Source organism: Magnolia sinica, chromosome 16 (assembly GCF_029962835.1).
Source record: "Magnolia sinica isolate HGM2019 chromosome 16, MsV1, whole genome shotgun sequence".
Taxonomy (NCBI): Eukaryota; Viridiplantae; Streptophyta; class Magnoliopsida; order Magnoliales; family Magnoliaceae; genus Magnolia; species Magnolia sinica.
This window is the reverse complement of record NC_080588.1, coordinates 14,855,592-14,870,781: the sequence shown is the minus strand read 5'-3', so window position 1 is coordinate 14,870,781 and position 15,190 is coordinate 14,855,592. Positions and strand designations below refer to the sequence as shown.

At 39.2% G+C, this 15,190-nt stretch overlaps 1 protein-coding gene and 1 long non-coding RNA gene across 4 annotated transcripts in view; one reads left to right on the top strand and one right to left on the bottom strand.

The window, feature by feature from the left end:
* The window catches only part of LOC131229710 (outer envelope protein 80, chloroplastic), a 71,518-nt gene that overhangs the window by 24,346 nt on the left and 31,982 nt on the right, over nt 1-15,190 (top strand). The gene's annotated exons all lie outside the window — the stretch shown is intronic.
* LOC131229712 (uncharacterized) lies at nt 6,095-14,352 on the bottom strand. Its single transcript, XR_009163554.1, has 5 exons — nt 14,259-14,352; nt 11,232-11,305; nt 6,931-9,064; nt 6,474-6,864; nt 6,095-6,189 (listed from the first exon to the last, which is right to left on the bottom strand). It is a non-coding gene; the product is annotated as an uncharacterized LOC131229712 (long non-coding RNA).

Sequence of the window (15,190 nt, the reverse complement as noted above, 5' to 3'; positions counted from 1 at the left end):
TTCACTTTTAGATTTCAAAAGATAAATCCAAGTCATGCGTGAATAATCATCAATAAAGGTAACAAAATATCTAAATCCAAAAGTCGAGGTAACCGGAGCTGGTCCCCAGACATCCGAGTGAACTAGAAGAAAATGTTGAGATTTCCTCCCAGAAGAGCGAAGAGGAAACGTAGCACAATGATGTTTAGACAATTCACAAATATCACCACATAATGGTTTAGTGACAGATAAGGAGGGAAACAAAAGTCTCAATCTAGCTATGGATGGGTGGCCTAAGCGGCAATGCCACCGAGTCATAGACTCAATCTAGAGAAAGGGTGCTAGAAGCGGCAATAGGTTTATCATCGAGAAGATAAACGCCTTCTCGCTCATGCCCCCCATCAATCTCTCTTCGTCTGTAGGTCCTGAAACAAACAATAAGAAGGGAAGAAGGTAATAGAACAATTGAATGGTTTAGTAAGAGAGCTAACAGACAATAAGTTTAATGGAAAACGAGGCACTTGTGAGACTGAGGACAGACAAGGAAGAAGAGAGAGGGATGGAACCAATCCCAGAGATGGGAGATTGGGTTCCATCTGCGACTGTGACATACTGAGTGTGAGGAGAAGGAGAATAAGAAGAAAAGAATTGAAACTTGCTAGTTATATGGGAGGAAGCTCCAGAGTTAATGTCCCAGGAGGTAGGAGAGGATGACGCAAGAAAGGTAGTACCTGACTGGGTCGAAGCTGCGTGAGAAGGCTTAGGAATATCACGAATGTGAAGCTGCATAAGGGCATCATATGCAGCCCGAGAAATAATAAGAGACTCCCCTGAAGTAGACTGCTCAGTTGTCGGGGTGGAAGACTGTCTCAGAAGCAACAGTGGTGCAACAGAAGCAGCGGCATACGTAGGACGACCATGTATCTGCCAGCAATAATCAACAGTGTGATTAGTTCTACCGCAATGTGAACAAATGCGGGAACCATCACGTCCTTGTCCACGTCCACGTCCACCATGACCACAAAGACTACGGCTGCCACGGACTGTGATCTCCCTCGCGGCCTCTACCACGACCACCAAAACCAGAAATGCGCCCTGAACTCAAGTATGGTACCCGAAGACCAAGAGATGATTGATCGCCAGCAAGATGTGCCGAACGCTCGGGTGGTACAAATGAATGAGAAAGAAGAGTAGAGATAGTAGCACACTGACACATGACATAGACTGTCGTTAATGGGGGGAAGAGGATCCTGCATAACAACCTGATCTCGAACATGAAGATAATCAGAACTCAACCCAGCTAGGAACTGCATGATATGAGTATCATCCTGCTGCTTATGAGCATGTTCATGATCCTCTTTACATTTGGAAGGAAGAGGCTGATACATATCCAACTCATCCCACATACCCTGAAGCGTCGAATAGTAATCTTTTAAGGATCTGGAGTTTTGTTGGAACTGACCAATTTCTTGAATAAGCTGGAATACTCGTGAAAAATTCTGAGATTTCGAGAACATATCATGAAGCGTATCCCAAATGCCTTTAGCCGAGGATAAAAACATCACTGAGTGGCAGGGTGTGCCAAATCGGTTACGTATCAGCCGTATCGGCCGATACGTAACGGTAACGGTGCGAACCGTTACCCGTTTCGGGGCCGTATCGGCCGATACGATTTTTTGTACCCGTATCGGCCGATACGGGCCCGTTACGGGGTGTAACGGCCGTAACGGGCCGTAACGGGCCCGTAACTTTAACTTTTTTTTTTTTTTTTTTTCATTTTTAGCTCATTTTTTGCTATTTTTTTGAAACCTCTTGCTTCCAAACTGTTTTTCACTCCTACTACTACTAATTTCGACCAACTTTAGCTAGGTATTTGAGATAAAAACACATTATATTACAGATTTTTTTGAATCAAAGCTCGGTGGGCTATTTTTCAGAAATTCGTCAAAAATAGGTATTTATACTTTTTTTAATATGTTTTGCTGTTTTAATCATGTCATATGATGTGTTAATCATAGTAGAACATGTTAATGTACATTTTACAGATTTGGGGTGCCATTTAATAGTTTTTTAATATTTTTTTCTATTTACGCATGAATTTTGGCCCATTCTTTTAAAATTCGAAAAATCAAATTTTAATGGTTGTTTTGCTGTTTTAATCATGCCATTTGATGTGTTAATCATAGTAGAACATGTTAATGTGCATTTTACAGATTTGGGGTGCCATTTTATATTTTTTTAATATTTTTTTCTATTTACGCATTTATTTTGGCCCTTTTTTGAAAATTCGAAAAATCATTTTTTAATGATTCTTTTGCTGTTTTAATGACGTCATATGATGTGTTAATCATAGTAGAACATGTTATTGTGCATTTTACAGATTTGGGGTGCCATTTTATATATTTTTTATATTTTTTTCTATTTACGCATTTATTTAGGCCCTTTTTTTGAAAATTCGAAAAATCATTTTTTAATGATTCTTTTGCTGTTTTAATGATGACATATGATGTGTTAATCATAGTAGAACATGTTAATATGCATTTTACAGATTTGGGGTGCCATTTTATATTTTTTTAATATTTTTTTCTATTTACGCATTTATTTCGACCCTTTTTTTGAAAATTCGAAAAATCATTTTTTAATGATTCTTTTGCTGTTTTAATGATGTCATATGATGTGTTAATCATAGTAGAACATGTTAATGTGCATTTTACATATTTGGGGTGCCATTTTATATTTTTTTTATATTTTTTTCTATTTACGCATTTATTTCGGCCCTTTTTTTGAAAATTCGAAAAATCATTTTTTAATGATTCTTTTGCTGTTTTAATGATGTCATATGATGTGTTAATCATAGTAGAACATGTTAATGTGCATTTTACATATTTGGGGTGCCATTTTATATTTTCTTTTAATATTTTTTTCTATTTACGCATGAATTTTGGCCCTCAAAAATAATTGCAAACACCTAAATGTAAGATATTTTCATATTACATTCATTCTAATATATCTATCATTGATAGTAGATAGTTAGAAAATTAAATATATGAATTTTGTAGTCAAATTCAGGTTTCTGGTTCATAAATTCATCAGACAGTCCGATACAACTTCTCACCAAAGAGTGGACCGTTACACCACCATAAACATGTTCCAATTTATAAATGAATGCATATTTGGAATGCTTAGAATATTCCGGATTTAATCCATATTTTTTCATAATTTTTTGGCAAAAAAAAAATTTTGCGCTGTTACGGGCCGTTACGCCCCCGTATCACCGTTACGCCCCTGTATCCATATCGGTTTTGGAGGTCACCGTTACGCCAACCGATATTGATACGGGACACCTTGCTGAGTTGCTAATCGAGGAATTCATACTATTCAACAACCATGTAATAACTTGATAATTTTCCTTTGTTCAAGACTTGTAGGTAACATCTGTTGAGCTTGGGGGATCATCCAAAATATACGACAACTTGTCACGGGCTCCTAAAAATACTTTTACAAATTGTGCCCATTGAAGATAGTTGTCACCATTTTACGTAGTGGAGGTAATCTGCAAGGGGTTGGATACAAGAGACCTTATGTCAAAAGAAGAGGGCCCTTTGTCAGCCATAGGAGAGTCTAAGAGAGATAAACTTGTGCCAAGAGAGCCCCTACGCCAAGAAAGATTGATTCAAACAACTCTATCTCATTCAATCCTTCAAGATAATAAGAGATAAACCTCAAACAAATATCAATCATCCAAAATACCATGAAACGCAGTCAAAAAATGCCTAACCGAGTGAAAAACGGCCCAGCTGCATGTCCGTTTGAGGTTAAAAACCTCTCAAACATTGATCTTAAGTAAAAAAAATCCTCCATGGGTAGCTTGGGAGGAAGATTTCGGTCCATCTTGAGCAAAGAAACCAAAGAAAAGCTTACTGATTTGAGGTAGATTGAAGAAAAACGGAAGATGGGCCCGATTTTCGAATTTCTCTATTTCGCCCAAAATACCATGAAAGGAGGAGGTCCAATAAATTCTGAAAAATTCATGACAAATCTTCTAAAATCAAGATCTATCAAACCCTTAAACTTCTAGCTCAAACGGAGTCTATGTGTCCGTACAACGTTGACGTCGGCCGTATGGCTGCTGACGTCAACAAGGTGATGTGTCGCCTCTCAATCTGTTGGATGCGGAATGTTTGGATCTATGCTCTGATACGAAATCGAAAATGATTTGATGATGATAATGTGAAGAAGAGAGGAGAATATTGAGAGAGAAGAAGAAGGAGAGTTTGGGAGAGATGTTGTGTTAGGCTTGCTTGCCCTAACACATAATATTTTATTATAATAAAGTATATAGTACACCGGAGGAGGAGGGAAGTGTGCACATGCACTTACACTAAAAGGGGCCACTAACCACATACACAATACACTAGCATTCTCTATAGGAAGGACAACGTTCTCCTTTCTAGTGATCTACTCATCATTGAATTGTATATCTGATAAGCAAATTGGATTGAACCCTTGATTTTTCTCTCTTTGCATGACACATTTTAAGTCGAAAATAATATTTTTCAAACAAGAGGGCCTTCAATCTCTATTGCTCGAGTCTATTTCTCTTTTTAGACTATATCTGCATGAACATATAATTTTATAATTAATTCTAATGGATAATTATTAATTAAATATATAAACAATTAGCAATGAGATTCATGAGATGAGTTTAATAAATTTTCATTTGCTCAGAAGTGTTCAATTGTGCTCACAACCAGTAACACTACATATTAAACTTAAAATATGAATGACCAACTTTTGCAATTCTGGACACATCTCTGTAACTATCCCGCCGTAAGCCTATGTATCATATAGTGTAAAGAATTAAATATTAAGCAAAAAATAGCTTGAAAATCAAAATAGACATTTTACTAGTCAAAGTCAACTGACAATCGACAAGCTAAGGGCCTGTTTGGGCTGGCGGATTGGAAGGGATTGGAAATTAAATCCCGGGATTGGCCGGATGTGCCAAACAGACTGGGTGATCTGATCCCGAGATATAGCAATCCCATGGATCTTAAGGGCCTGTTTGGGCATTTGGTTTACGGTGGATTGAGAAGTATGGAATTACCTCTGCCAGGGCATTTATTATTGTCAGTGGATGGTCGGGCGTTTTGGGAGTACATACCTATCCCATTCGCCGCACGTATTGTGTTTGGGTGTCGTGGGATTGCAATCATCCCACCGCAAGCACCTGTTTGGGTAACGACGGATTGCAACCATCTCACTGCAAGTACCCCTTTGGGTATGTTTGGATTTCGGGATTGAAGTGGATTTTATGAAAGGCGTGGGCTACTCAACTACAGCCACCGTACGGATGCTTTATCTGACACACCGTAATTTGTGTTTCATCAGCTGCGTCCATCCATTTCTTATTACCATTCCATGTGTTCACGTGAAAGTTGAAGCACACCCAAGGTCCATGTGGACCACACCAGAGGAAACTGTATGAATTCTCAATTTCTGCATTATGAATTCTCAATCTCTACATTATTTTTTGAAGTAGTGCAGGGGCAATACATTTCCTTTGGGCCCAAGGAGCTTTTAACAGTGACCGTTCAATCACCACTGTTTCCTTTGGTGTGGTCTAATGCTAGTTTATGTAATATTGGAGAGCTGGTGGATCCATTGCTATTTGCCCTGTATCTCATACAAAAATACACTCGTATCAAAAATACATTTGTAGCAAAAATTACATGGCATGGAAGAAACACAACGATCCAGTCCACTATGGCAGACGGTGACCGTTCCATGGTGTCCAGTTGCTAACGTCTCCTTAGGGCCCACTGCAACCATTAAAATCAGTTTTACGTGCAGATACCAACTGATCACCTACAAATGAAAGCGGCCTAATACATCTCTCGTCAGTCTTCCACCTTTCTTTTGGAAAATATCCTACCCTTCAAATAAGATGAACAAAATCGCAAACACCAAGAAATAAACCCAAAATAAAAAGAAAAAAGAAACATATATATACATGGATATCACCGACTAACATTATGCATATGGTTTCTTCATCACTTCGCAAGGGTACAACTTCAAATGTCTATTATCAAAGTAGTCAGCTGTCATTATACCATAGAGGGTGCAGTTTTTGTGACAACTGAAATATCTTCTAACCCATTCCATACTCTAGGCATCGATTCGGCATCACGGCTAAACAATGTGGTGAACCTGTAAACAGGTTAAATAAAATATGAATCAAATATTACTAGCTAATCAACTCAAACCCAAGGTCTCACACCCACATCCATAGCTCAACTAGTAGACTGAGTGGAGATACCTCGTTTCAACACTTGAGGTCTTGGTATCGATCCCTAGTGGGGGTGGCTAACATGGAGTGTGTGTACTAACATGGGTGTGTACTAACAAGCTAACCACCCAAAAAAAAAAAAAAAAAAAAACCTAAGGTCTCAATGTGCAGATTCACTACCTGTCCCAATGTGCAGATTCACTACCTGTCCTTCATAATAATGCAATGAAGAGAACATCTATTCTCAGTCAAATGTACTTTCAGGTTCTTCTACCAAGTAGTAGTATCTGTTCATGTTCGAGTGATGTCAGTATGTTGTGACTTGTTATGTGAAAAGGAAATGTACATTCATACCAGGGTTAATTCCAGGCTTGCGTGGTTGTATGTTGCACGACCTTACTGTGGAAGGATGTAGAATCAAGGCAATCAATCCCAAATTGTTTACTCAATTAAATTAGGCACAAATTACGAATACGTAGATATTTGGTGGAAATTATGTCAAACCTAAGGACGAGACAATATGGTTTAACATTAAAACCATCCTACATTGACCCTGTAAACTGCTTCATATGCTTCTACCAGATCATGTTGACTACCTATGAAAGACGGTATATGTTAGTATGTGATGACTTGTATTGAGAGAAGGAAAAAGTTAAACATACCAATTTAACGCAGGATCCTCCATTGATCCAGTAGTCATTCTCATGCAATTGATCGACTTGTATATCTACACATGCGTGCACATATTATATATACTTATAATATAATCGATAGGATTTTGGAACAGCATACCTGGTCCTTGAAAAATTGTCTTCTCACAGCCGGTCCAAATGCTGTGAACTCTATTTTCACTCCCCACTATTGGGCGATGGTTAAAAGAATGTAATGCATGCAGTAGATGAAAACACATGTTACTGGAAATAGATTAGCTAGTATTTAGTACATACATATTTATATAAAGTTAAAACATATAAATATCCCTGAGTCATACATGCCAAAGAAAAACGGTACTGGAATCAACTATCTGATGTCTATCAACAACTATGTTAGAACAAGTGGTGGAACACATTTCCTATAGCTCAATGATTATATATAATATGAAGAACGTAACCAGGATGCCAATCACTATTGCAGCTAGTCTTTCCCAGTCACACGTGGGGGTATCAACTGTTTGGGTACTCCTGCACACCATAGATCTAGAAATATCTTGGATGGAATTAGTGGCATAGGTCGGTTTTTCAACGTCATCACAACTCTGGGTCATTATCTTACTAGTACTTGCTTGGTTAGAATTCCACCATGCAGTCGCATCTTGGATTGATTTGAAGGATCGATGTTTGGCACCACTGTATCCTTCTACACACAATCGTGCCTCATCCCAAGACATATATATGCCAGGTCGATGACCAATGAGTACGACGTAATACTTACTTGAACCCATCTGCATTCACATAAACAGAACCAAGATACGCAATTGTGCATGTTGTACAATGGATATATATAAAAGTATAAAAAGCTAATCGCACTTTAAAGGGCATTTTAGAATGACCCAAAACATACTGTCATGCATGCGGTATAGAGTATGAATATCCAAAATCATAAAATACAGTATCACCAAATTCAACAAAAGTATGAGTATAGTTATTACATATCCCATCAAATTTAGTCACCTATATAATAGCGTAATTAAGGTTGATATATCCATCAAGTAGAACCCCCACCAACATTACCATTCATATCAGACAGTGTTTTTTTCAACCAATCAACCCTTCGCTCTGGTCGAAGGCTTACGAAAAAGGATGCTAGATCTTTGTCCTTGCTCAGAAGCTGACCAACCTGGATGAACTCATGGTTGGTCAGCCCCGTAACCTCTTCGAGGATGTCCAGGACTCTACTTGTGAGGTTGACTGAATTGCCAAGTCCAAATTTGGCAATTGCATCTGCCACACCATCTAGAGATAAACCAAGGACGTCACAGGGACAAGCAGATCACATCCTTTTTGTTGTTATACTCCCACCACGACTACAATCGGAATCAATCGCCCAGTTGGGAGTGGTGCAGAATGAGCGATTCCCTGAAGCCCGATGGCTTTCATTCGAAAATTGATAATTTCCAGTCGAATCCCCCAGATTTTCCTCAGAAATATCGATAGGCGCATCGGTGTCATCGTCCAGGTCCGTCCAAGCTTCATTCAGATCTCGTTGAATATGAGATGAAGATGCGGCCATGTTTCTGCTTCCTTGGGCGTAGCGGCCTGTTGCATGGTCTGAACCTACGATCATCGCTAAATCGTCCATTCGTTCTATTCGTTTACCACGTAATCTTTCTGCTCTCGGATGCGACTACATATAAGGAAGAGAGTTGGTAAGTAGATGATATTCAAATAGATATAAGTAAGAGAGATAATTATAACAAATGTATATGGTTGAACTAAAATAGGTGTTGTGAACGATCCTAACCTTGAGGTACTCTTTCCAAACTTCGTCAGGTGCTGTGACAACCATTCGCTCGTTGTCCCACCCAAAACCACTTGCGGCTAGCATATCTTTTATTTCGTTGTACACTCTCTTGTGATATCGCAATCGGGTTTGGACGTTTTGCCAATTTAAAGAAATTTCAGTCCTCCTAGAAACCTGCTCAGCGGCCGCATGATATGCTTCTCTCTTAAATCCATTATCTGCCTTTCGGCCTAAAGCTATTTGCTCAATCAAGATATCGAACATTATCTGATCTATTGTTCTGGTCCACTTAATTTTTGCGGCTCGCGATAGAGGCTCAGCAAGCGATTTCACAGACTTCACATGCGGAGAAGAACGCGTCGGACAAACCGGAGTTCTCACCGGGGACGGCGTCGGTGTTGGTGTACTACTTACCCCATTGTCAGACATTCCACCTAATTATACATGGACAAATGGTTATTAACAGAAAATAAGTTAATGTGTACAATTCTACTACCAAATATATTCGACATGAAGACTAAACAATCGTATCAAGAAAATATGTTATATCAAAATGACAGGGTGCCAACTCGAATATAATTTCTTATACATGTATACAAAGTGTTTTAAATGACTCTCTCATCAGCCAAAGTATTTATGAAATAAAATTCTCTTATCTATTCCTACTATTTAGTTGGGCGTCCGCCCACATGCGCTCTGCAATTTGATCACAAGCTCTCATCCAGGCATCTATCTCCCGCTGGGTCACCTGAACTAGCCATTACCGCTCATCCATTGTTGACACCTCATTTGGTGTAGGATTACTCTCAGAGTTGCCCACAGATATACCAACATCCTGTAAATCTTGGTCCTTTTTGTCTTCCCGACGAATGAAATTATGTAGCACACAACATGCTACTACAATCTTGACTTGTGTTTCAAATGGATATTGCGCGACCGTCTTCAAAATAGGAAATTTGCCCTTCATTACACCGAAACAACGCTTAATTGCATTACGCAATTGCGCATGTCGGTAGTTAAATAACTCCTTCATATTCATAGGTGCTCTCCCAGTTCAATACTCTTGTAGATGGTATCGAACGCCGCGATAATGCGCCATGAAGCCAGGTGAGTGAGCGTATCCCGCTTTGATGATGAAATATTTTCCTACATTATGTTAAAGTTGTGGTTTTGGTATTAGTGTGTTGAGAATGATGTTACGGTGGAAAACATTACCAACTATTGGTGAAAATCGATTACCTTGTGGGACAAGTAGTGGATCATCACTTCGAGTCAAAGTGTTATGTAGGACCCTTGCATCTGAAGCAGAACCCTCCCACCCAGCTAGCACGTATATAAATGTCATGTCAAAGGAACAAGCAGCAAGTACATTTTGAGACACGATACCCTTCCTGTTGCGAAAGCTTGGGTGCTGAGATGCTTCCACATGAGCGGGAATATGCGTCCCATCAATTGCACCAACACAATCCTATCCGACATTATGTCGAATTCATTCATAAGACAATATGTAACATGTTAACTTATTCCATAATAACAACGAAAGAGTCCTACATGAAAAATGGTACCTGAAAATAAGTGGCCTAGTAGGGATTTGATTGGATCTCAGCGGGGGTGTCAATATCGACCTACTTAACAAATTCAGGGTATAAAGACAATATCACATCTAGCACACGGTGAAAGTGACGACTTACGGTTTCACCTGAACGTATGAACCTGTGTCCTATCACGCGATTACACATGTTATGTCCAATTGTATGTAGGAAGATGACTAGTTGTTCCTCAAGACTAACATTACGAGTATCGTGAAGTTACGTCCTCTCACGCAATATGTTACATAATCGGAAGAAACTTTCTCGTCTCATCCTCAACTGAGTAAGACAGTCCTTGTCATTTACACGAACGATAGAGTTGATAAATCTTGTCCGCTCGTCATGCCCTTGACGCGCCAGTTGTCTAAACATATAGTGACGACAATATTTTCCAACAGCATCAACGCATGCGGCCACCGCAAGAACCACGATAGAATTGGCCAAAGTGTTGTCATCGTCGCTATCCATGATCTAAAGCTCACCTGCACTTATGGATACAACATACTATAAAATCACCTCTGAAAACCATACTTGAATCTTCGGGTTAAGAATGTACTTCTCTAGATGGTTTTCAAAACCAGCAAGACAGTTTGTCAAAATAAATATTACATTAACATAGTTCCCCAATGCATTTGAAATCTCCCTTTCGACTGCCAGGATGTAAGAAATATAAACCAACGGATTGATAAGGTGTTTGATCAACTCACCATATTTGATTTTTTTCACTATGAATAGTAGAAAAGAGTTGTAGCTCATCCAAAGTACTGTTTCTAGATGAATAGTGATCTATAGGACAACTATGTATGCACATGTCCACATAGCAGATGTACATGATCATTTGGTGAAAAAATTGTTGTTGGATAAATGTGGAAAATGAAAAGGACACCACAAATGGCAAATGAGTTAGGACATACCTGTTGAATATTGAATATGACTGAAATAAATATAAAAGGTAAGACTTTCCGCCCGATTATGTGAAGAGTAGGATCTGCATGCAATTCATGGAAAATGAGTTTATAAACCTTTACTACATGGAAGTTCGACAATCTCATATAGAAGATATTATCATAACCAGCAAATAAAACCCAAAAACCACTACGGGCCTATCGTACAATCTCGCCAGTAGGCCTCACATGCATGTTGATAAGGATATTGGTCTTTTTGCTAGCCATCACGGACGTTATGCGAGCTGGACCAGAGAGGCAGGTCCAACCTGATACAAACTGGCAGTACAACTGCCCCGGTTTAAAAGCTCAAGCCTGCCTAGACATAAGCATTAAACACCTTGGAGAGTCTCGGATTGTGTTTGGACGCACGAGCCAATTGAATTGCAATTTGGAGCCTAGGCCCTCAACAGGCCTTCAAAATAGATGAATTAGAATGCAATCCTAATCAGACTATATCAATAACAGAAATAAAAACAGCACCAACTCTTACAACCACTCCCTAATGCGGAGGTGGTGTCAAAGATGGAGTCTTTCCTTGCAAGAAGAGTACCATTGGATTGAAGTCACCAGCCCTGAAATAGAATTAAAAAACTGATTTCGTGTATTTCATTAAATAAAAACAGCCCGCCATCTTTACAAGTGTTCAAAGTATGCTACATCATATACAAAGCCATGACAATGTACAACCATAAAACTATGTCAACAGCCCTGCTTATATTTTCTACAAGTCAAAAATTCAACATATATACACATGTGTGTGTATACTAACCTCAACATTGGTGCAACCATCTGAGATATCCCTTGGATACCCAACAATTAAATGGCCGCCTTAAATATTCTGGATGAAGAGAGGGGAGGAGGTGGGGAGGTTACTGAGATGTTGCTTTCTTTGGACACTTGTTCATACCTCAACTCCCACCAAGACCAGACACAGGTACTGGACTGATTGGTTACGGAATAGACAATCACTAGATATTGCAAGTGTTAGTCCTCACAGCTGCCTATGACATTTTTTTTAAAAAAAGCAATGAAACTGAAAAAGCATTAGAAGGGAAAAAAGAAAACAATAGACAACAAGAAAGAAAAGGAAAGGAAAGACGAGGCAGAACAAAACAAAAGCCCAACTGCTGAGATAACAGAAGAGGCCTAAGCACCTAAGAAAGTAAAGAATCCCTGGATCTCTTCTACTCTTTTTTTTTTCCTTCGGGTATCCACAACCTCAATCAATGATCTCATCTAGGCCATTATCTCTAGCTGAACATTTTTCTGTTGGTGTTTTGGTACATTTTGCTCAATCTACAGTCGGCCTGTTGTATGCTCTGAACCCATGCCTGGTGTAAACACAGTCCAAAATCTCTTCATCCAGACCCACAAAGTTACCACTCTAGGTGGATGTTAGACACCCAAATGACAACAGTCCGGCTTATATTTTCTACAAGTTAAAAATTCAACATATATACACATATTTGTGTGTATACAAACCTCAACACTGGTGCAACCATCTGAGATATCCCTTGGATACCCAACAATTAAATGGCCACTTTAAATATTCTATCAAATTAAAGGGATATATACATACATATATGTGTATACAGATACAACCTGCCTGGTAGTGTAAACACTCTCTCAAATGTCTCTGTCTAGATCCCAAAATAATAATTAAAAAAAAAAACCAACAACACAGTACTTTCTCATAAAAAGAATCCTCTACCAAGTGAAAATGATGATTGTGTATACACACGTCTATATATGCCTACAGACTAAGAAATCAAGAAGACCCATGTGTGTTGTTGGTTGTTACCAACTGATTTAAAAAAAAAAAAAAAACAACACTACAGTACTTTCTCATAAAAAGAATCCTCTACCAAGTGAAAATGTTGAATTTTATTTCATTCCGTCAGCTATTAGTTGGGTTGTTGATGTTCAAATAATTTGGTTCAATGGTAGATTGTTAAAACAGCAGGTTCCACAATCAAGTGGGTCTAGTTTTAGTTAATCTATGCCATGTCCATAACTTCTAAGTGACTGCCTATCAGATGTTACAGACTGCCAGAGTATTAAATAACTCCCCTTCCATATGGGTAGGCCCACCTAATCTAATCCAAACCATTCATATAGTTGTCAACCTTGGCTGGGCAAAGGTGCATAGAGACCCCTCATCAGATAATCCTAGTGATCCAATTATAGCATAGAAATGGATGGTTAATAGTCATCCAAACTCAAATGAGGCCCTAGTCAAATTATCTTTGAATGGCCCATAGTAAGGATGGTTTCCCACCTCTCTCTCTCTCTCTCTCAAATGCCCTAGCCCTTGTAAAAGAAAACAAATACCCAAAATGATACACAGCAGATCAGATTTTTTTGTCAACTCATTTATTTGCCTGGGACCCAACCTGATAAAGACCCATTGAGTCACCTGGACCCGTTTGCACTACTAATTTGAGTCCTGATTTACCAACAAAACCTATGGTGGAAAGTTTTTTTTTTTTTTTTTTTTAAAATTAAAATTAAGAAATAAATTAAGGTTTGGATTTTTACCATGAGAGTGTGGATATGCAGAGAGAGGAAAGTGACTTCAATTGCATTTAGCACATAGACATCATTATTGAAAGGGAATTAAAAGGAAAGTGGTTTTCAATCTGCCTCAGTTTCAACTTCTCTTCCTATATATATATATGATTTTGCTTTTGGCTTTTCTGTGAAATGATCCGGAAAGAAGTGGAAATTCCTATTTATATGAAAGAAACGAGATTGTTTCTCATATGGGCCATGACAGGCAGGGTTGCAGACAGCAAAATGCCCCATCTGGCACATTCCACAGAAGCAACACCCACCTTTCACAATTCCAAATCTTTCATTCATCTGTTGAAACTAAGAAGTTCCCCAGCAGCCAATCATTGACATCTGGTTTTTGGCCCGCAAATGAATGGTGGGAAGAAAAAAGAAAAAAGAACAAGAAACCCCAAATCAGTGGTAACGGATGAAGGGGCTTACCTTTGGTTTCACTGATCCTGGTTTCAGCACAAGGAGACCTCTTCTCCCTGTCCACATAACCATTGCCTGGAGGGGTATAAATCGACGAAGGATTCCCGCCATTTCTGCCATTATCCGCCTCCATTATCATCTGGGAACTTCACGTCCTGCTGCGGCCGTACTCTGAAGACCTATCACTGCGGGACGATGGCCTCGAGAAGTCTTCCGAAATCCCTCCGAATCCCGCCCGCCGGATCGCCGAATCCCACCCCCAATCCCGCGCCTCTTTTTAAGGATATTGGAAGTTTAAGTAGAGACGGTGGCTCGGTTGCCCAAACAGATGTGGGATGGAATAGGGGAGGATTTTACAATCCTACCCCTCCTAATCCACTGTAAGCCAAATGCCCAAACAGGCCCTAAGACAATCCACTGACAACACCATCATTACCTTTAAATCCCATCCAATCCACCCTAATCCGTTCAAATTTGCCTGGGACGTGTTTGGTTCGAGGGATTGGAAGGGATGGGAAGGTTTAATCCCGGGATTGGTCGGGCATGCCAAACAGACTCGGTATAGCTATCCCGGGATATAGCAATCCCATGGATCTTAAGACAATCCACTGACAACACCATCATTACCTTGAAATCCATGCCATCCACCCTAACACCATTCAATCCCTTCCAATCCACCCGGCCGAACGGGCCCCAAATAATTCACAAGTTGCTTGATTTGTTGCGCTTATTAACTTTGCGAGTTATCTTCCGAAAAACCATGAGTTCTTATAAACTTGTCTATTTGTTTATCGATAATGACCCTTTGCCTTAAATTCGGGACTACGCTTTCAATAAAATTATATTGGTCCTTTCTATTTCCAAATTTGCATGAAAGTTCTTACCATATTGAAATCTTGAATTTATAAAGTAAGCCACGAATGTAAGGGCCTATGGAGCTA